Genomic DNA, 23,083 nt, shown 5'->3' on the forward strand with positions numbered 1-23,083 from the left:
CTGCTCCGTCACTGCTGCCCTTTTTCTGTACCATTTCCAGTTACATACTTTCTAATGACTATGACCCTAGACTGCAAGCTGCATTATTAAAATACAAGGAAAATCTTAAGAAACGTTCCACACAGTCTGCTAAATCTCAAACTGTCACAATAGGAAATGTCAAACCCAGCAGCTCAAATGTAAAACAGAAACAGTCAAATGTGTTAATTGTGTGAGGTGGCAAAGTCCATAGCATTCCTTTGTAGGGCTATTCCACCTCCTGCAACCTAGATTGTAAAACAAGGTGAGAATGTGCCAGCTGTGAGACAAGTTTAGTTTCACAGTTTAGTAGTTTCCATCAGAAAACATTATTTTACATTGAATAGCCACTGACAAAGCAGCAAAGCTTTTTGGTGTCATCTTTTAAAGAAAATCACTTCTGCATACTGAAATGTTACCATTTAAAAGGTCTACCCTGTTCAATGCATGTGTGATAATACAAAAATATAAACACATTCTACAGCTACAGCGGGTCTATATCACACGAGCAAATAACACAAATTGTGAATGCTCATAATATCGAACGCACTGGACTTCAAAGTGCTTTTTCTGAGATCACGGTACAGTGACAAATGGGATATTTGTCCTTTCCTCACTGTAGTGCAATCTCAGAGTTGGAATATATATTTAGTGGGGGGTGTGAAGGGTGCATCACCCCACAATAGGAAGTTTTAGGTCTGGTACGTTAGATATTATGAGAGTTCGCAATTTTTGCGATTCACTCAAATGATATAGACCCGCTACAGCTCAACTACAGCTACAGTATGTTAGATTCTGCATTTAGTCAGTATTTTTAGTTAAAGCTGTACATTCTTAAAACAGACTTCAGCAAACCAGTTTCTTTCAAATAACTTTTTCTCCAGAACACTTCACTGAAGCCTATGTTAATGTGTATTGCCAGTTGCCATTCACAGCACTAAGTCACCACATCAGTCAAAACTGTAGACTCAGCTCACTAGTGTATGTGTTACAGCAACCAGTCTTAGGTGCATAGTCATAATACTACTGACCAGTCAGAAGTTGTTTGGTCAGTCTGCATGAAGCAACTTTGAGTCCTCTTCCAGATCTGAGCTACATGTCAAGCACTAGCAAACTGGATAGCTATTAATTTCAGAAGCTGAGGTACCTCCTCAGACATGCCTACTACTAAGTTAGTTATGAACTAAGGGGGGCACCATTCTATACTAACAGTTTTCATTAACTTCAGAAGTGTGAAATTTAAGAAATGTGAACCTCTATAAGCTGGTAGTAGGACAAACTCTTAAGATTAAGTGCCTTGATTGATACACTCTGGATGAAATGATTTGAGATATCCTTTAGGGGACAGTAGAGGAGAGTAAAGTGCTGATTATCAGCATGCATTTGCCTTATGACAGCAGGTCAGCCATTAACATGCCTATAAGCTAATAGATGGTTAAGAAGTTAGTTGTAAGGAAGCATCTTTTATGCAGTCAAGAATGAATGACATTACTAAATGAATATAGTTGAGCTTTTCTCTTTTGGTGGTAAGTAGGGTACCTAGATTCTGACAAAAGAAGTTATAATAAGAGAGATGTGAAAAGAATAAAATATTTATAGGTGGTTCTTTGCAAAGAAAATGTACTTAATTTAACCTATTGTAATCCTAACCAACACTGGAATTGAGAGCTTTTGATGCAGCTTCGTCATTCTTTGTCTGGTATTTTATGTCATGTCACCAATGAGAATGTAGAAAAATAAAGGAGCAAGTAATAACCCCTCCAAATCAAGCACCTTCATTGCTACTAAATATTTTTAAGTGGACCTGTCCATGGATACCCTAGAATGGCTATCATACAGGTACTTGTCATTCGCACATTTCAAGCACAATGTCTTCTTATCTGAGTGGCAATAAATAATGGTCAATGGAACAGAATTCCTTAGATTTATTTATAGAGGTGGTTTCCAAGTTTGGCATTTGTCTTTTGCCTATCCATCTCACCCTTATATCATTTGCTGAATCCATTCTGTGACTGATTCTATAGTCCGCATGTGTTAATATGCTTCAGTTACTACCTGCAGAAGACTGTAGTTGATACTAATGTTATAATGGGGACAAGTGAGGTTAGTCTACAGGTTTCAACAAAATGCACAGATCTAGACAACAAAATCAGAATAATTGTCTCTTGGCTTTGGCATTACCTATTCCTGAATAGACACATTCAGTATATGTACAGATGGTCTGACAATCGTTTTGCTTCCAGTTGCTGAAATCTATGGGACAAAACATACTTATCAGCAGCTCCTGCCTCCAGCAAATCTGCAGCTGATTTTTGTAGTAGTCTGCTACCCAAGGCTGCTATGGGTAGATATAAATGTATACCGGCGGTATGTACAGCCCTGCTCAATTTGGAAGGTGTACACATTCAAAGTTATTAGGAAAGTCATTTAGTAGCTCTTTACACAGCCAAAACAAAGGTGGAGTGGATGTGGCTACCGCTCTGGGTGATAGCAAGTAGTGATTGTCAAAAAGGGTATTTATAAGTTTTTTGAAAAAAGTTATAGTATAGAAATGCCAATTTTTTGCTCTGCCTATGGATTTCTGTTTCCTTCTATCTAACACTATTAATTTCCAAGCGAATATCTGGAAAAATCCATAGAAGTCATCCTATCGTTGAACACAATGCTCCCTTTGATATGCACAAATTCAAAAATATCACTCAGCTGGAAAGGCTTGAAATATTTCTAAACAAGAAATTAAACGTCTTAAATCCTTCTATTATTGTGCTAGATTAGCATGACTCTCCTTTTACTCAGTAGTATGCAGGTTGCTGACTGGTTACCTATGTCTCACTTGTTGAGCCATGGAAGACCCAGTCCATTTTGATCTCCTATTGCCTCATGAAACCAGTGTTTCTATAAACACCTGAACTATGGACCTAAATCTACATCAACAAATAAACAAGACTCTCTGTAGGGATAATCTCCTAACTCAATGTATTTCTAGTCTGTTGAATAATTTACCACTACATGTCAAACAAACTATTTTTGCAACATTTAAGGCTAGTTTTGATAGCTAATATGGGTAGATATGAATTTACACCACGATTATATTGTACATCCCTGTTCAATTTGGGATGTGAGGAATATTAAGTGCTTAAAAAGGGTGGCAAGAACTTTTACATTTATCTGCTTAAAAATATGTATATCTAGGCATCAGTCCTCATGATCACTTTCCGACTGTGTTCCTATGTTCGTAGTATCATAAGATCATATGGGATTACTAGGCTAATGATATTAGTAGGCCTTTTTAAGCCTAGCCATGTATCCCTATTATATTAGCCAGGCTCATATTTTTTTGTGGTGGTATGTGTAACTTGGGCATGAGTGGTCAAGCATTTACAAAGTACCTCTCTCTAAAAGAGACATAAGTTCCATACTACGGTTAAATTTATAGACTCCCATCCACTGATCCATGTTACACTTGAAAAGGTGCAGGAAAGAATTCTGTTTCACATGGATGGGAAGTCTGCTTCAGAGAAGTTGCAGTCTCTGAGACTCATACCTGTTCCTTCAGCATGTCTTATTTATGTTTCAGATAAGGATTGTGTTTTTCTAATGCTCTTTTTTGTAGATGTGTAACAAGTCCATTAAGTCTGGATGAAAGATTGTTTTACAGGCCAAACACAGACAGCCTCTCAGCAATCCGTAGGACAAGAATAAGGATATGCCTTTGAACTGATCTACACAGGACATGTTGCCTGCACCATGTATTCTATTTGTAAAGAACTGCTTTGGATGCTCCAGTTGTTGCATATGCCTGATCAGGTGCATAGTGAAGGAGGTATTGTATTCTATGATTGATTTAATGAGGACTGAGTACATTGGAACAATGACTTCTTTGGACCCAGATGACATACCTTTGTTTATAGCTTGTGCAAGATAGAAAGACGTGTACTGTAGTAGATACATGAAAGTCCAAGTCACTGTCTGCATGAGTTCCCATATCCCTTACTACTGGGTGTATTCTCAATGTGGTAATTTGCAAGGTTGGCCATCTTTCTGCAAAAAACTATTATGCATTTCTTGGCAGTGAGTTTTAGTCTGTGACCCCTGCAACAATTATTAGTCAGTGTCAAGTCTTCTTAGGGAATATTTTTGTTTTGGGGGGTTCAATGAGTGCCCCCAGCTTGCAGTCATCTGTGAACATGTTTAACCAGAAGCCATTTATGATAATCTTGACTTAAGACAAGTAGATGCCAAAAAGGATCAATTCCAGCACTTAGCTCTGAAGCACTCCATTAGTGACTGCCCTTTTTGTGGAGGTAAACAACTTTCCCCTATCCTGACTTCCTGGGTCCTATATGTGAGCCAGATGGCTATCCATTGGGTGACATAGGGGGTTAAACCTAATTTAATGAGTCTGTCTACAGTTCTCAAATGGGATATTATGTTCATTGCCTCGGTCAGTTCAAGGTAAGAAGTATGCCCCATTTTGCCCTTGTCCATTACTTTAGTGATTTGAAAGTGATGAACCCAAACTAAGTTAGATCTATGTCCTGCCACCTTTCCATATATAAAGACCATCTTCATTTCATAACCCTAACTGGCTTACTATCTGCTGATTGGGTGACTCTATGATCCTTATGGTTTTGCAAGCCGCCACATGACTAAGACATTGTCTTGAAAGTTCCTTGATAGTGTTATGTGAAGTGCTGGTTAATTGCAAGAGAAAGTACAGTTGTGTAAAATCTTACCATAACGGTAGACGTCCTTGCCTTCACTGCTGCAGTATTCTTTACAGATAGCATTCCCTGCTGTGGAAGCCTGAATGTCTGGCCAGTCTACCAAAGACTACCTGTTGCTTTTAAAAGGTTCTCTGAACATCACCCAAATGCTCCTTGCATAGCATAAGGCATAAAGGTGATGTTCAGACCTACCACAATCAGAACTGAATATCCCAGGAGGAACACAGTCCAAGAAACCCAAGAGGTAACCTGTACATCCAGGAAGGCAAAAAACTAGAGGGATGGAGAGAGGGAGTGAATAGTGCAGTAGTGAAGGTAAGGGCATCTACTGTTATGGTAAGATTTTACACAATTGTACTATGTCCTTACATTCACTGCTGCAGTATTCTTAACAGATGGGAGAGTGCCAAAGCTCAAGAGGAAACTTGGGAGAGGGAAGGTGCATAAGAGCCCCCCTAAATAGCCATGAAGAATGGCACTAGCAAAACAAGCCCTAGCTCTAGAAATACCGTCCAACTTGTAGTGCTTGGTAAAGGTATGCACAGAAGTCCAGGTAGCTGCATCAAGAATAGAATTAGTATCTCATTTCTTGAAAAAAGCAGACAAAGAAGACACAACTCTAGTAGAATGAGCCTTAACTGAAGAAGGAAGGCTCTTGCCATGAAAAGTCTAACAAAAGGAAATGTCCTTAGAAATCCAAGAGGAAATAGGTTGTTTGGATACAGCAAGTCCCAAAGATGTAGGATGAAAAGAAACAAATAACTGATCAGATTTTCTAATAGCCTTAGTCTTATCCAAATAAACCTTGAGTTGCCTATGCATGTCCAAAGTATGCAGCTCCCTCTCAGATTGCAGGCAGAGGTAAAAAGTAGACATATTAATAGACTGATTCAGTGACAGCTCATTAACCACCTTAGACATAAAAGAAGGGTTAGTGTGCAAGGACACCTTGTCTTCATGAAAGACCAAAAAAGGAGAACAAGCTATAAGGACCTGGAACTCAGACACACATCTGGCAGAAGTAATAGCAAAAAAACAGTCTTCCAGGAACAATGTAGCAAGGGAACTGAAGCAGCAGGCTCAAAAGTAGACTGAGTCAACTTCTTCAAAACAAAATTAAGATCTCAGGGAAGAGGAACAGGCTTCCTGGGAGGTTTAATATTAAGGATGCCTTTAAGAAATTGTTTAACCTCAAATCTAAAAGCTAAAGGAGGAGAAAAATGCAGACGAGCAGGGATAGCTGATAAGTGGGCCTTAATAGCAGAATAGGCCAAACCAGCATTGAGCAACACACACAAATATGAGAGAACCACAGGAACATCCACAATAAGTGGGTTCAGGTTACGAGAGAGACACCAAATAGAAAACGCCTTTAATTTGGATAAGTAGAATTTCCTATCAGTAGATTTCCTGGTCTCCTGCAGGACTTGCAGCATGTCCTCAAAAAAAGGTGTCTGTGAGGAATCAAAATCCTATCATCCACAGTATCAGTTGAAGTGTGTACAGGTGGGGATTGATGAGAGATCCCTTGTCTTACCCTTGGAGTTTTGAAAATCAACAATAAGTTGAGAGGCCTGAGAAAGAAGAGCCAACACATACCTAGACATATGGGCCTGATAATTAACAGCCCTAAAACTTACCCTATTTTTCATAGTTCTTCTATCCTTGTCAGACAAAATAACATAGATGAAGGAAGCAATTGAGGTGGCTTATCAGAGGCTACAGACATGACAGAGGCATCAGCAGTAGGAGATTTATATAGGAAAGAACAATCCTCAGGCACCCTATAAAACCTGTCAGGCTTTTGGGAGCAAAGAGGCACATGAGAGACATTGGAAAAAGCATTCAGCAAAGCAGCCAAAAAGGAGGAATAACCACAGGTTTAGGGGAGTCCAACTGCAGGAACTCATAGTACCTCTTATGGATATCAGAGACCTGAGCACAATCCCTCTTAAAAAATCCATCATCCGAGAGAGTGTTCCCTCAAAGGAAATTTCCTCAAAAGGAACATCTGGACTAATAGATTCATTTTCCTCTGTCCCATAGTCTAAAGGAGAGGAATTTGAGTGGAATAGTCAGTGATTCATTATCCAAATCTGACTCCACCTCAGAAGAATCCTGTTTTCTAGGCCTTTTATGGGGAGTAGAGGACCAAGAAAGAGTAGGAACCAAAGCCCCTTGAGGAGGCTTTAAGGACATTAAAGCAGCAGACATCCTCTGAGTGAAAGCCTGCCACTCACTTTGTGGATTTCTAGGAGCAGAAGAAACATGTTTAATTTTTTGTTTCACCTTTAAGGGAATGTCCCCTCCAGAAAGATGAGAAGGTTCAGACCTAGGGCAGAGGTCAAAAACCATAGTAGGAACTTCTTCCCCCAAAAAGATCTGAAGAACTCCCCTAGACCCCTTGGAAACAAAACAGCTGTGGTTCCCCCTAAATGTCCGAGACAGATACCTGCAAAGCTTCTTTGGAAATGCTGCCAGACCTGCAATAATGGGGAACACAAATAATTCACACACTCAGAGAAACAGGGAGCTAGAAAAGCAGATGTGGGTTATGGGTCAAGATAAGGGACACAAAATAGGTATGTTAGAACCGGAAAATGTGAGGTACAGTCAGAGGAGCATGGGGAATTTTTTCTTTCTTTTTGGTGGAATAGTCCCTTTTTTGAGAATAAAAAGAAAGGAAAAGACAGGGAAAGAGGAGAAGATGAGCAAAACAACAGGTATACATATATAACAAATATCACAAGACATGACAAACAAAGGTAGGAAACAAACATTAAGAAAAGATAAGGTACACAGACAATACACTCTACACCATGAGCAAAGGAAAGTTGACAAACAGGATGGGGATGCATACCAGCCATGGGGAAATGCAGAAATACGCATGTACCTATGCACTAGTATTTATGACATGTTGCACACTGTATGGCAGTCATACCTGTATGCGTATGACTGATGGCAGTTATGTGATGAAGGGATCACAGTACTGAGTGGATATTGAATCTAGAACACAAGTAGCCTGTCAGCAGTGCAAGGGTAAGCCATGGTCCAGACTACAGCACAGATGAGAAGTGAAGCCCATGAAATGCTGGAGAATACCAGCAGAGGACAGAACAGAGCCTCCAACCATGAATGCAAAAGGCAAACAACCGAGCATAGTGCCAAACAGCAGTACTGTAGCGAAGCAACAAACTAGCTGCTCCTTACACAAGCAGGTGTACACAACCCAAACAGATGTGTAATGGACTGCATATGCCACAGACATATGCCTTGTCAAAGGCAACACACAGGTATAGGTGTATATGTATCTCCTTCATTGGTCTAACAGGAAACTATTGGAAAGCAGTGTCAATACATATACACACATCAATGACATGGAATAATATACATTCTGAAATCTATGATTAATGCTATATAACTATCAGGATGAACACATGAATTGAATTAAATTACTCTGGGTAATATGTAACACACAAGTAACAGGAACAAGTATGTAATGCAAGGAATACCCAGCAACTTGTGTGAATATGGCTGCATCTGTATAATGGCCAGAGGGTTGCCACAAGCTGACCTTCTAACACTGCAAAAATATGATAATGGATGGTAATGCAAAGGAAGGTTAACATATACCATGCATATGTGTCAGATATATATCATACCTACAAAGGGGAGAAGGGAGGTGGACAACACAGGCCCACATCAAGGAGGCCATGCCAGCAAAGCTAAGTAGCCAAATGAAAAAGCAGGACAACACTATGCAAGGGGACACATTGCAAATACATGTGTACACCACATAGGGTGGTGTTGAAGTCAGTCCAACATACATTGAGATGAATAACCAATGTATGTCAAATAGGCAGACTTTATAGCTGAAAGCAATAAACATGGTTGTTTAGAAACTAAGGGCACACACACACACACACACACACACACACACACACACACACACACACACACACACACACACACACACACACACACACACACAGTATTATGCAATCATCTAACAGTGAAATGCACAAGTAAATGACCTAAAATCAGTATCACATATACAGACATACTGCCTGTGGTGGTGTATACATATATATATATATATATATATATATATATATATATATGTATAGGGTTTCCTCCATAATGTCGAAGGTCACAACGGCGAATGTGCACAATGCCATACCATTTCCATGAAACCAATACTGCCAAAACCTCAGAAAGCTGACAAACCATCGAAACTTGACATTTTAGACCACACCACATCTACAAACAAATGCTAACATGGGTCAAAAATGGGACAAGATTTTGCGGTTTGTAATATTGGCATTAGAGGATTTTGGAAGGCGCAATTTCAAGTTCGCAGATGCAGGTTTGCCATTATGGCCATTGATGTTATGGAGGTAAACCATATATATATATATATATATATATATATATATATATATATATATATATATATATATATATTTATATGGGTCTACTGTATAAGCTTGAAAATACACTTCTTTGAACTCACACAGTAGACCCTGGGTTACGCGAAAGTTCACTTAATCGAAAGTGCACTTTCGCAAAACCCGCTTCAGCGAACAGGCTACTACTGATTTTAATGCAGTAGTTATGGACCTTAGGGTTAGGACGCGGGTCATGGTAAGGGGATAGCTAGTAGGGCTATCCCCTTACCATGACCTGTCTAACCTAAGGTCTGTTCGTACCACAGTGGAGGACATAGCATGTTTTCCTGCTGTCCTCCACTGTGGTGTGATACATTCGTAGAAGCTGAGTTCATGAAAGTGCACTTTTGAATAAGCGCACTTTCGCGTAACTGAGCGGTCTACTGTTCTTTTTCGAATACGTGGTATTCGATGAAAAGCAGTAGACCCGTATATATATATATATATATATATATATATATGTAAAAAACATCGCCCACTATTAGGAATGAACAGAAACCAAAATTAACACAAAAAACCTTCAAGCAGTCAAAAATCACTCTCAGTCACTTTAATGATTCCCAGCACAAAAATACTGTTAGGTTAAGCGCTTTCATCACAAAGTGACATCATCAGAACCAAGAACAGCAATATAACCATTTATTTATGTTTAAAAAGGGTGCCATTGTTATGGAGCCCTTTAAAGTTTAAAGCAATATAGTTCCCTTAGTACAACACTAAATAATTAAAGAACTAGTGCAGTAAAAAATTAATAATAAAAAATTAATAATGAAAACAGACAATAAACAGCAACACTCAACAACTGTTGACTCTTCTTTTAAGTTTACTATAAATAGAAATTGTGTCATTAAGACCAGGAAAACTGGTAGCATCCAAGTGCAGCTGCTAAAACATATCTCTCTGCAATAAATAATTTTGCCAGCCACTAGGGAATGCACCATCTTTAATCTGCTCTAAAACTAGGAATTTAAATACTTGAAACCAGGGCAAACACCAGCATGCCTTGCCAATGCACTTTTGTTGTTATTATTTCTGATGCTATAGGCATGCTGTTATATCCTTTTGTTCTGGGAATTAATGGTCTTACTAATGTAGAAAGCCGTGCATGCATCGTGCATAGCTAGGTACACCACTCTTTCAGAGTCATGATTGTATTTGCCACCATGGCCCATGCCATTCAACCTAGGAAGCCACAAAACCCCAGGTGATGTACAAATAAAAGAACATTGGTTGCAATGCCCACATTTCCTTGTGACAGGTGGCCCAACCCTCTCGACCACTTGTATTTCCAACAAGGATTTAATGTTTTGTTCGTGAAAGTAAATGTTGGGGCAGCCACAAAGTGCTTGTTAATGTCAACATTACTTGAAAGCAGGTACCAATTCCTGTGAATAATTAGTATCTAAAGAGTAATACAAAGTCATAGTATTCCTGTGATTAGGTGTGCTCTTGTTATCAACAAGTTGGGCAAGGCCAAATTGAATGATCGGAGAGTACTGGTCCCTCCTATGTGACCAATTCTCATCTTGTAATTCCTAAAACAGACTTGGGGAATACCCTCTGTTTAGAAACATATCTTTAAGGAGTTCAAAATGCTTTAAGCATATGATATCATCAGATGTTAACCTTGAAATTCTAATTAGCTGACTCTTAACAACCCCTTTCTTTTGATGAAAGGGGTGGGAGCTGTCAAAAAAGAGGAAAGCATTACAAAACATGGGTTTCTGATAAATTTGTGTCCCAAACCCACTAGTAGGCAATTTTTAAATTTCTATGTCTAAATAATGAATTTTATCATCCCCAATAGTATATGTAAATTCGAGGAATGAAGTACTTGTTCCCAATAATTCAACAAAATGGATAAATTCATCTTGAGTACCATCCTAGATGATCAGCAAGTCATCAAGATATCTGAAATAACTCCTGCCTTTCTTATATTCAGGGCATTTGAAAACAAAATCCAACTCCCAGCACAACAATACAATATTAGCAAACAAGGGGCACAACCCGCACTCATGGCGACACTTGAAATTTGTTTAAAAAATTCACCGCCAAAGGATAAGAAATTGTTACAAAAGACAATTTCCATAAATTCGCTGACCAGTTGCACCTCCTCAGGGTCTAATCCACCAAATCTAGACACCACTTGCCCAAACCAGTCCAAGCCCAAATCATGTGTGATAATAGTGAACAAAATTTTTACAAAATTTTTAATGTCACAAGTTGGAAAAAGGAAAAAAAAACACCAGAATCCACATTTCTTAACTTATCAATATGATCCCATGAATCTCTAACAATATGGAAAAAAGGAAGCAATAACTTTTTAAGCTTGTAATCAATAAATTTGCCCAAGAGTTCTGTAATCAAGCCACAAGCAGAGATGATTGGATATAATTGTGTATCCGCCATAGAGGACTGAACCTTTGGAATTCCAAAGATCTTAGGAATAACAGGGTGATCTACCCTTAAATAAACATACAAACTCTGAGTGATGTGTTCAAATAACAACAGTTCATCCAAAGCAATCTTAATGGCTTGGGGGCAATTCGTTAACTGACACCACCATATGCACATTTGTGTCATTCAATAATCTGTACAGATCCTAGAATAATCATGGGTGTCCATTATAACAATTCCTCCCCCTTTGCTGGGTTTCATGAATCTAATACTGTTGTCCTTGATTAAACCATTTAAAAAAGCCCTTTTACTGGGAGTCATGTTGAATTTTTTTTTTCTTTTGATTGCTATTCAAAACCTCCTGAATGTCTCTCTCACACATCTTTTCAAAAATGGTAAGGGCAAAATGAAGACGGGGATTTGCCACACTCTTTCTCCTGGGGCCAGCCACACCACTGTTAAAGGATGTATGGTCATCCATAATTAAGCCTAAGTTGAGCTTCCTCGTGAAAAATTTTAAATATAATACTGTGTCTTCTATGGAAGCTTTGCTGGCTGGGATGACATTGAACCTTTTTGAAAAAACTATGTGATGCTCAGGGCCCACAGGTAACTTAGTAGAGTTGTATATTGTGTAATCAAAAATGATGTAACAGAAACAGCACCTGAATCCTGACTCGATGTTTCAAAGCCAGTACAATCCAAATTGTCAACTTCGAATAACACTAATGAGTTGTTTGTGTGTTCTTGTAAAATTTCTTTCTTTTTTTATGAGAATTGGAGCACCCTGTGTGGTGTTGAATTTGTGTCTTCCCCTTGTCCAAAAGTCTCGCCGAAAGACTCAGGGAAAAATCCCCAGAAGGAGAGTCAACATCCTGCCTCCAATTTGCCTCATTAACAACATTAAGATTACTGGATAAGGCCTCTAGAGTGTCCATACAAGGCCCACCAGAAGGATCAGGGTAGACAGTGCGATTCTTATAGTCAGTTTCATCACAGATGAATTTATGATCTTTCCTGGCCTTAGAATGGATTAATTTGTTTTCCACCAAACCAAAAACATTATTGAAATGGTCCCGCTGTCTTGGAAAATCCAAATCATCCATAATAGAATCCGTAATTTTCAAAATGGTGTCCTTAAACTTGGCCATTCACCTCTCACTGTCCTTGATTAATAGACAGGGTAAACCCGTTCGATCAAATAAATCCATCAACTCCAAGTGAAAGGATGAATTGGGCTCAACACCCTGTGGGAATTTCCACAGGTGTAGCCCTTTTGAGACATGTTGTCTCCTGATGCTCTCTGCCAGGATGCCATTGTCAAGTTGGAGCATTTTATATTTAAATAAGCTCCTTTCCAACACTATGTATTACTGACCATGGGTACGACTGAGGAAAGGACAATCTTGTGAGCAACAGTAGACAAGAACATGGATTCAATGATTGTTCACAGTCCTAAGGTACAATGGGGTTTTTCTTTTGATCATAATATGTGGAGAGACATGTACATAATTCAGTGTATATGTATACCATGTGCCAAAATATGGGCATGTATGTGAATAAACAATGCATGTGGAAATGTAACATTAGCCAAAGAAGACACACTTTATTGTTGGTATATAAATCAGCAATACCACAGTGTATACATGAATGGTACAGTTGCAATCTATACATACTATTAAGGTAGACTCCCCATATATAGCAGACACAATTATATGATATAACATGGCACCATCATTGCCAATACATGTCACACAAAGCCAATATGCCAGTGTGACGGCAGGACAAGTGTTATACAAAGCACAGGGGCAAGGACATGTTTTGCTGTTGAACAGACATGACACAGCAACCCACAAATCATACCCATCTCACTGTGTAATTTGTGAAATATGGGTAAAATGTTGTTTGCGAGTTACTGTCAATCTCACACATGTATGCGGAACTCTTGCATTTGTAGCAACATGTTAACTGCAAAATGTATAATTGTGACATACAGGGCCACACTGCATTGGCCATAGTAACAATATGCTGCACTGCATGAATAGAAGTCCACTCAGACACACACTCATACACACACACACACACACACACACACACACACACACACACACACACACACACACACGCACATTGATTACCATGGCTGCTGCCCACTTGGAGGATTGTACGTATGAAGTGCAGAAGTTCATGAACATCATCAGCAGATGTATGTCTAATGTGGCAATGTGTATCATGCACCAATTGCAACATAATGCAAAATGTTACAAGACATCTGCAGAGTACAGTTGGTTGTGTATCACATAGGCATAGCAACAATATGCTATGCATGCAAAAGTGTGCCTATACAGTCAAACTGCTGATATGGCAGGCACCATAGTGGCAGCAGTACACAAGTGGATCACACAGACAAGGGCCCATCCTGATGGGGATGAACATCACGAATAATCTCTTGAACTATTTCCCTGAATGAGTTATGCATAGTAGCCAGTGTCATATCCTGGAAGGATTTCCCCCATCAGGTCCCTCATCTGTGTCCAAAAGACATCACTCATCACCCCCTGGATCTGCTAGTGGTGGAGGGCAGCTTCTCCACTGGGGTGCAGCAGGGATAATGTCATGTGCAGGTTCAGGTTTTTCCTTGTCATCATCATCATCATCATCATCTTGAGCATGGTCATCATTGTCATCCGAGGACTTGGGTAGTGGTCTGGCATGCACTGTTCTCTGGCATCTGATGGGAGAACATCCATGGGTCCCATGTTCTGTCAAGGCGAATTACATGAGAAGAAAGAAAGTACATAATATGCATACCTGCAATTATGTGAGAACATAACATACCCATTGTGACACGAAGTACAGTCAGAAAACATTCAGCATGACACATTACAATAAGATGCGCCCATAGTCAAGTCTACCACCATATACATTACATGTCATGAATCCAAACTGTAACAATGAAAATAATATGTCTATCAGGCCACACATTCCTGTGTAAAACATGGCTGCCATGGAACACAAACTAATGTGCACAAAAAACACTTAACAGGCATCAACTACTATGCCTTCAACATGACCTCTGCATATGAGAAGAATAGCATATCACCATACATTAGAGGTTCATAGGTTCATAGGTTCATAGGTTTATACTAGGCTATCTGCCCTAAGGCATTTATAAGCCTAGCCCAAATTTCTGTGGCTTACGCCACCCCTTATATGAAAAAATACTGTGCCCATTAGTTTGTTGTGCCTCTGTCCAGCAGTGACACAGAGATGATTCCTGGGGTAAACCTACGATCTCCCATCCACAGGTCAAGATTTCTCTTGAACAGAGCCAGCGAGGTGCTCTGCCTCACATGGACCGAGATTTTATTCCACAGCATAGGGAGTCTCTGAGTGATAAATCTATCCCTCCAGCACATCCTATTTATATCCGTGCTAAGGTTTAAGTCACTTGCTCTAGTGGTTTTGGTGGATTTGGATTTTTTGAGGTGGAGCATGTCCATTAATCTGGGTTGGACATGGCCTTGTATGTCAGGCACATGTCACCTCTGAGCAGACAGTATGCAACTGAATAGAGCTGGAGTTTCTTCAATCTGGCAGCATATGACAGATTTTGGAGTCCCTTTATCCTTTTGGTGAGGAACTTTTGGGGTCTCTCCAATTGCTGCAGATGTCAGGTGAGATACATCCCGAATGGGGCATTGTACTCGATCATTGGTCTGATAAGTGAAGAGTACAGGGGAACAATGACCTCACTAGATCTGGATGTGAATCCCTTCATGATCAGGTGGGCAATGTAGAAGGTCTTTCTAACCACTTTAGCAACGTGAGTGTCAAAAGAAAGGCCACTGTCAACCTGGGTCCCCAGGTCCCTGATAACCTCTTCTGTGCTTAGTGGATTGCCACCTATATGGTAGCTTGGGGTTACCTTGTTTTTCCCGAAGGGTATGACTATACATTTTTTGGCATTTAACTTCAGGCCATGGCTCTGGCACTAGCTATCTGTTTCTGTGAGTCCCTTCTGAAGGATATCCGTGTCCGATGCACTTTCCACTATGGCGCTCAGTTTGCAGTTGTCTGCAAACTTTGTCAGCCAAAGTCCTCCCATGTTGGCCTGTACTTCTGAAAAGTAGATGCCAAACAATAGGGGGCCAAGGACCGAGCCCTGAGGTGTCATTAAAACCACATTCTCAGATGATATGGCCTAAAAGGATTATGAATAAGGAGTATAATAAAAACACGTGCAGCTAGTGGATGGATATTCAAGCACACTACACATTCTCTATGTCATATTATCTATAGTTATGGATGATTTCAATTATTTCAATGGTGGCCCATGTCAGGGCCATTATATCCATCACAGGATGCCTGCAAGTTACTCCAGACCATGCCATGGCATGCATAAAATAGCTTATCTGTGGAAATTTTGCTATTATCTGAACAATTGTTTACCAGCTATCATTATACAATGACAAACGTGCACAGCCCGCACACATAGATATCATGACATATGAAGACAAGCATGTCACGAAACTGTATCATGCAGCACTGTCATGCAGCTTCATTGCAAAACAGCTGCCATACTGTTAAACCACTGTGAAACCTACAACATAACAAAGCTACTGTCACCTATAGTGGGTAAGATTTGAAGTATGCCTCATTACACTGGCAAACAGACTGTCTCCAAAAATATTACTATTTCCATGTTTCCTGTCTTGTCTGTGTAGCTTGCACATTTATGTCCATATGTGAATATGCGAAATTACACACAATTGTAACCCGGATGTTTGTGCAAGTAATGAGTCATGTGAACAGTCATAAATTAACATATTTGTACAATAAAGATATAGTTGAGATGGCAATTCTGTGGGAAATATAAAAGCTATTTGCAAATGAGATGATCAATGCAGCATGTCATTGGCTGACACAGCAACATGAAATCTTTGGAATGTAACACAAAACACTAGAAATAATGGACAATCATAGAAACAGCGACAGCATGTGTCATATAAAGCCATAGGTTATGTGTTAGAAACAGTACGATCTATTAACGTATTAATACATTATATATATTTTTTAGTAATCACAATGCATACCACTGCAAAACAGTGCAATACTGATAAGTGATTATGCAACAGGCAGATATAGGTGAAGAATTAAATGGTATGCTATAACCAAAGCATCAACAGTCTTGCAGGCAGAAGTGATACCCTGTTGAACTTGTATATATACCAGACATACTTCACAAATAACACTGAAGACTTAGACATCAGACACCCATTCAGTATTGAAATATATCAACATCTACTACACAAGCAGCAGCCAGAGTACTAGTAATAGTTATGTGAAACACCACAATCAGAAGCACTGTGATAATTACATATAACTGACTGTCATCTAAGTTATGACATACAATTCGCAACATTACCTTTAGAAAACATGGCCTTCTCCTAACTCATACGTGAATAGTCTTTTATGAACTACATGCTTGTAATCACAGGTGCTGTATGACTATTGAATTTACCTTACAGATGCATGCTGGGTAGTCTTGCATTAGTAGTAGTATGCATGACAATGCAAACCAACCCAGTCCTCTAACAAAGATTAGATGTATTCTAAGTAAAATAATGTGAAAATGTATAAAATATACCTCTCGCCCCGAGCTGCTCCTCCATCCAGTACATCCACTTGATTCATAAAACTTAGTTCTTTGCACATTCTTTGTCACTTGCAAAATGGAAAAAGCATATATGGATGGCAAAGACTAGTATGCATAAAATAATATTGAAATACACCCCTGGATTCAGCAAGCACTGCACAGAGTGCAGGAAGAGTGCAAGAGCTGCTGCATGCAATATGGCCAACGAGTGATCCAGGAACGAGCTCCTGGGACGTGCACTAGCGCTCCTACACTATTCCTGCACGGACACCACTGCTATATGCTAATTACCCCATTTGCAGGTGAAAACCATGCATACAAGGTGAATTAGCAATCCAGGAAGCAGGCAGGCGTCTGTGCAGGAATAGTGTAACCTGCAAAAGTGTATTTAGTTACTAACCGAATACATTTCTGGAAATTACAAAATGGAGACATGACAGCTCAAAAGAAAGCATGTATTCAATGTAGTAAGCATGCCAATGGCCAAATATATGGTCATTGGCATGATAAGTAATTGCAAAATTATAAAAAATAACTTTTATTTTTTTTGGCTGATTTCGGCCATTTAAGTGTAGGGCAATGGTGCGCAAATGGGATCGGCCCGAAAATAAGAAAAAAAGTTGGAAATAAGCTTTTAAACCCAAACCAGCATTTTGCTATGATAGTCAATGGTATGCATAAGACAGCAATACCAGCAAATAGTGGTCGCTAAGGGGGAAGGCTCAGTGTGAGTGTGGTAACTATGAATTAGGATTCTGTTTTATGCAAATGAGGGGACTGATACTGAATCACAGATTTCCTTTCAGTGTCAGCTTGCACCCAACCGTGTAAATGCAGCAACACCATGGTATAGGTATAAGAGGTAGATGACCTCATAACGGGGAGTGTCATGCATGCTGTAAGATTATTGGAGCTCTGTGGCCCATGTTTGCCCTTAGATAAGCACAGCTAAGGAAGGGGGTGTGTCTGAGGCTGCCTAGCAGTATTTACATTGCCTAAACAGGTGTGCGTGCTATGCACCGGGTTTTAAACTGAAAAAAAAAACAAAAAACAGGAAATTGCAGCTCTTTACACATCTGAGCACTGGGTATGAGTGCTGCACTTGGGGTTTAAATGGAAAGGCAATGGGAAGGGAAAACAGCAGTAGGAAGGCAATCAAGGTGAACTAGCATAGCTGGCAGGTGAAATGTATCAGAATCAGCCAATTACATATAGAACAGCCTAGCACACTACAATAAACTATACAAACACCTTCCAGTCTGTTTTTTCCCACAAACTCTACATCACTGGTGTACACAGATGGAGAAATTTTACCTGACAAAACTAATAGAATGTTAGGAGCTGCTGTTGATCTCATACATCAATATGTGCAAGAGGCTGAGGGTGGTGAGGATGTGAATGCTGATGACCAACCCACAGTGAGGAGAAGGAGAAGAGTGTACAGACCCAGGATAACCTACCAGGGGCTACATGAATTGGAGATAGCGGAGTGCTATAGGGCGTACAGGGACATCCTACAGCAAATTGTTGAGCTGTGTCGGCCACGCCTCACACACAGAACCAACAGAGGGGAACCCATTCCAGTGGATACCAAGGTATGTGTAGGCTTAAGAATACTAGCCACAGGTACCTTCCAAAGGCCAACTGGGGATATCATGGGGATCACACAAGCATCAGTATCCAGGGTACTCCACCAGTTCCTGGATGCCATATCAGCACATGCCTGTGAGCACATTTATTTCCTCAACACCCATGAGCCATTGAACAGCAATATGCATCTCTTCCAGCAAATAGCAGAATACCCTGAGGTAGTGGGTGCTATAGACTCCACACACATACACATTAAAGCACCACCCAGTGACTGGGGTAAGGTCTACATAAACCCCAAGGACTTCCCCTCCCTCAACTGCCAAGTTGTGTGTGATGCCCAAGGCAATATCTTGAATGTGTGTGCTGGCAGCCCTGGAAGCTATCACGACTCCCACATCTGGCATATGACATAGCTGTTAGAAACACACACAAATCATTAAAAACACTAAAAATTTAATGAGTAAAGCTTTCGGGTTATCCACCCTTCATCAGTACTGATGAAGGGTGGATAACCCAAAAGCTTTACTCATTAAATTTGTGTTTCTATATAACATAGCTGTACCAGTCATTTGCCAGTGGTGACATCCCATATGGCCACCTAATGGGGGATGCTGGTTATGCACTACAGCCACGGCTGATGACACCCCTCAGAAATGCACACACACCTGAACAAGAACTCCATAATGAAGTACACACACAAACCAGAATCATAATAGAGCGTGTGTTTGGGATGTTCAAGTCATGGTTCCACTGCCTGGACATATCCAGTGGAGCCCTGCAGTACTCTCCAGCTACATGTACACAAATGTTCATAGTATTTGCCATGCTACACAATACAATCCTGTGGAAACAGCTGCATCAGGAACAACATGAGGCAAGGCCACACAGCCTCCCCCCACCATTGCCAAGGCCATCACAGGCACAGAGGGACTCGGAGGAGGAACTATCTGAGCCTGACCATGTAGGCAGAAGGAGGCGTTCCCAGTATGCCCAGGCCTTGGCAAAGAGACAATGCATAGCACATTCAAGTCAGTCTTCCTATCAATTGCTGAATGGAGTAGTATGTTCTGATAGTTGTATCTATGGTATGGACATGAGCATGTAAGGGAATCGGGTGGCTGAATGGGATGACAGCAGATAATATACACCTATATGGGTAGCATGAAATCCATAACAGATACTGCTGTCAACATACTAGGCAGTACTTGACAAGGTGACAAATCCCACTGCAGTACATGTGGTGGCTCAAATGTATGTCCATAGAACACACACATGCTTGTCAGTGCGGCTCACATACCCACCACCAACCTCAGCCAGCAGGACAGGTGTAGATGACCATAAAGAAAAGCTGGTCTAAGGCCTCCAATTGATGGCAATGGTTAACAGCCCCCCCCCCCAGACTTAGACAGACAGACAGACTACAACAGGTCTGGCAGTTGTGTGTCAGTTCTGAAGGGTAAGAAGTCTGAAACTGAAATGTAGGTCAATAAAACCTAAGATCTGTACACTACTGATATGCCTCCAGTCTGCATGATAGGTCAGAATACAAAATGAAATGGAAGCCAACAGAGTACCTGAAATACCAGTACAGACATAGCAAATGTTTAAAGTCATCAGGTGTGCCCCCCCCCCACCAACAATCCCATGTAGAATTCAGTAACATTTAAATGTGAGGTGTAATAACAGTGGAGCACAAATTACCCGAGCTGGCCCAATCTACAGGATAGATTGTTGCATGTGTACAATATGGAAGGGTCCATGTGTTAGGTTGTCATGTGTGCAATATTGTGTGGAAGTGGTCAGCATGTAGGCATGGAAGGCTGTGTCTCAGTGGCCTATGGGCAATGCTGTGGATGGCAGGGCCATGTTCTGACAACTGCAGTACCAACCACAATACTTCTCAGCAATACCCCTGTCAGCAGTTGTCCATACTCGCTGTCCAGATGTCAATATCTGTCACTGTCTGAAAGATGGAAATGCCATGAATGTGGGCCAATACATGCACACAGTACACAGGTGGAAGTACCCTAGACAGAGTGCATAAAATGCAACTGTTAACTGCACACAACTTTGGAAATGTGCATACAGGTTAGCAGCACATTAGTTGTATTTGTAGTATGGAATAGTGATGTAGTCTGGACAATCACTGGCAGACCACAAAAGGCACAGTTATGAAGTAATGACAGACTGCCTATGTCCCTGCACAAGGCAGCATAAGGGGAATGTGCCAGGTATATCTGTGACTCAGCTGCAAGTAGCTTCCATATCACACATGCACTCAGCTCACCCCACCATCAGCCACAGGTTTATCACAGGTCACATCCTTGCTGTTACGAATGAGTACAGTATGACACCACTTCTTTATAGGAATACCCACAGAATGCAGCATGCTGAAGAGGTGTCCTATGCAGGTGTGTCCCTAGCTGTAAGCAGCACTCTGCATGCATCCGGACCAATGGGTCAATATGTACAGGAACTATTGTCATTAATACCTTGCACACTTACCCTGTCACCCCAGGGGAATCCACTGGCTTGCAGCCTGAGAATGTAGGAGTGACAGAATGCACTGGCCTGCTACAGATGGCCTGCATCAGTACCAAATTGCCTACAGTCCTCTGTCAAAGGCCTGTGCCTCACCCATACTGCCAATGTATGGTATCTCATGGGGTCCAAAATAACAAACTAACACAGTCAACAGAACACAAATGCAAGGCCATATTGACAAATCCCAGTAGCATGCCCCCCATGTCTTACTGCATGAACTTGGGGGCCAGTCCATAAATACTGCTGGAATGAAGGGCCAACTATAGGGATACTTTCCAGATATTGCTCGCATAATGTTAGAATGAGGATCAAATAACAGATTGGGGGGTGTAGATGCATGGACATCATGGAGTGTGCGAAGTCTGGAACTCTGATGTGTGCCCATACTACCCCTGCCTGCAAACCCAGTAATGGGTGGCTACAAACCTGCTCATAAACCACAATGTGAAGGGGAACTGGCCAGATATATGATCCCTGCCTCTGGATAACCTGTGTGAATCTGTGCAGCTGAGATGTACGACCACAGCAGGATAGGGTCATTCTGTTAAGTTGATATATGTACAACAAGTGGATCCTCAGCCACCATACTACCAAGGTGCTGGACCATTTGCACAGACCCATCAGCAAGTGTCTGTAGCTACCCCTCCAAAATGGCAGAAGTGTGTATGAAGGTGTAGGCTGCAGACCACAATACTGGACTCAGCTTCAGTCATCTTATTTCCCAGTAAATAACTGTGGGCAAATAATTATATTTGTCAGTAGTCAATGACATAATAGATCACAGTGTAAAACAGTACATATGTCTAAATATTTCTGCTAACACCAACCATGTAACACAAACAGCACAGACAGCAATAGTTGCAGTATCCCCATATATGTCGCCCATTGTGACTCCTTACTGTCAACCTGTCTACAGATATCCTGCAGGAACAGGCTGCTATCTGTAGGTTGAGAACACCAAATGCTGGACTGAAGAACAACCCTACCTGGAATGGATTCAGACACTCAATACAGAAGGTCATACTGGGCATGCTCCTACACTTAGAGAAATGAAGCCCATGTCTGAAAACACAGTGGACTATACATATCTGTCATTTACAGATGTCTGTGCACACACCAAATTGTTCACCATTTATGCTTCACACACACATTGTATAGGAATACCCACACATATCCAAGGCCAACACACTATAATATGTCAAACATACACACAGAGAGATGTGGGGAAGAGAGAGACAGACAGTGACAGATTCAATTCCATTATAAGGCCTGTCCCACCCACTACACATCCAATTTTCTGATATCACATGATGTGCTGATGTCAATCACTATAGGCATTCCTTCTGGTAGCCCTCAGCCCTATAGTATCTGTGGTGCTTGTGATAACTATGTAACACAATAATAAAAACCAGTATTCATGTAGCACTTGTATACTCAGTCCTGTCAAATGTAAAGTTGTGTGTGACTGAGTGTGTGTGTGTGTGTGTGTGTGTGTGTGTGTGTGTGTGTGTGTGTGTGTGTGTGTGTGTGTGTGTGTGTATTTCCAGAGGAATGATTTATGGCCCATTCACACACACTGTACTTCCCATTGCCCATGTTAGCACTCCTGCTGATGTCAGTCAGATTGAAATAACCCTTTGGCCAAGTCTCAGCCCTATAAGCTCAGTAGCACTTACAATAACTGCATGATACCATAGTGT

The sequence above is a fragment of the Protopterus annectens genome, chromosome 2.part0 (assembly GCF_019279795.1).
Source record: "Protopterus annectens isolate FY-2018-M chromosome 2.part0, PAN1.0, whole genome shotgun sequence".
NCBI classification, from domain to species: Eukaryota; Metazoa; Chordata; order Ceratodontiformes; family Protopteridae; genus Protopterus; species Protopterus annectens.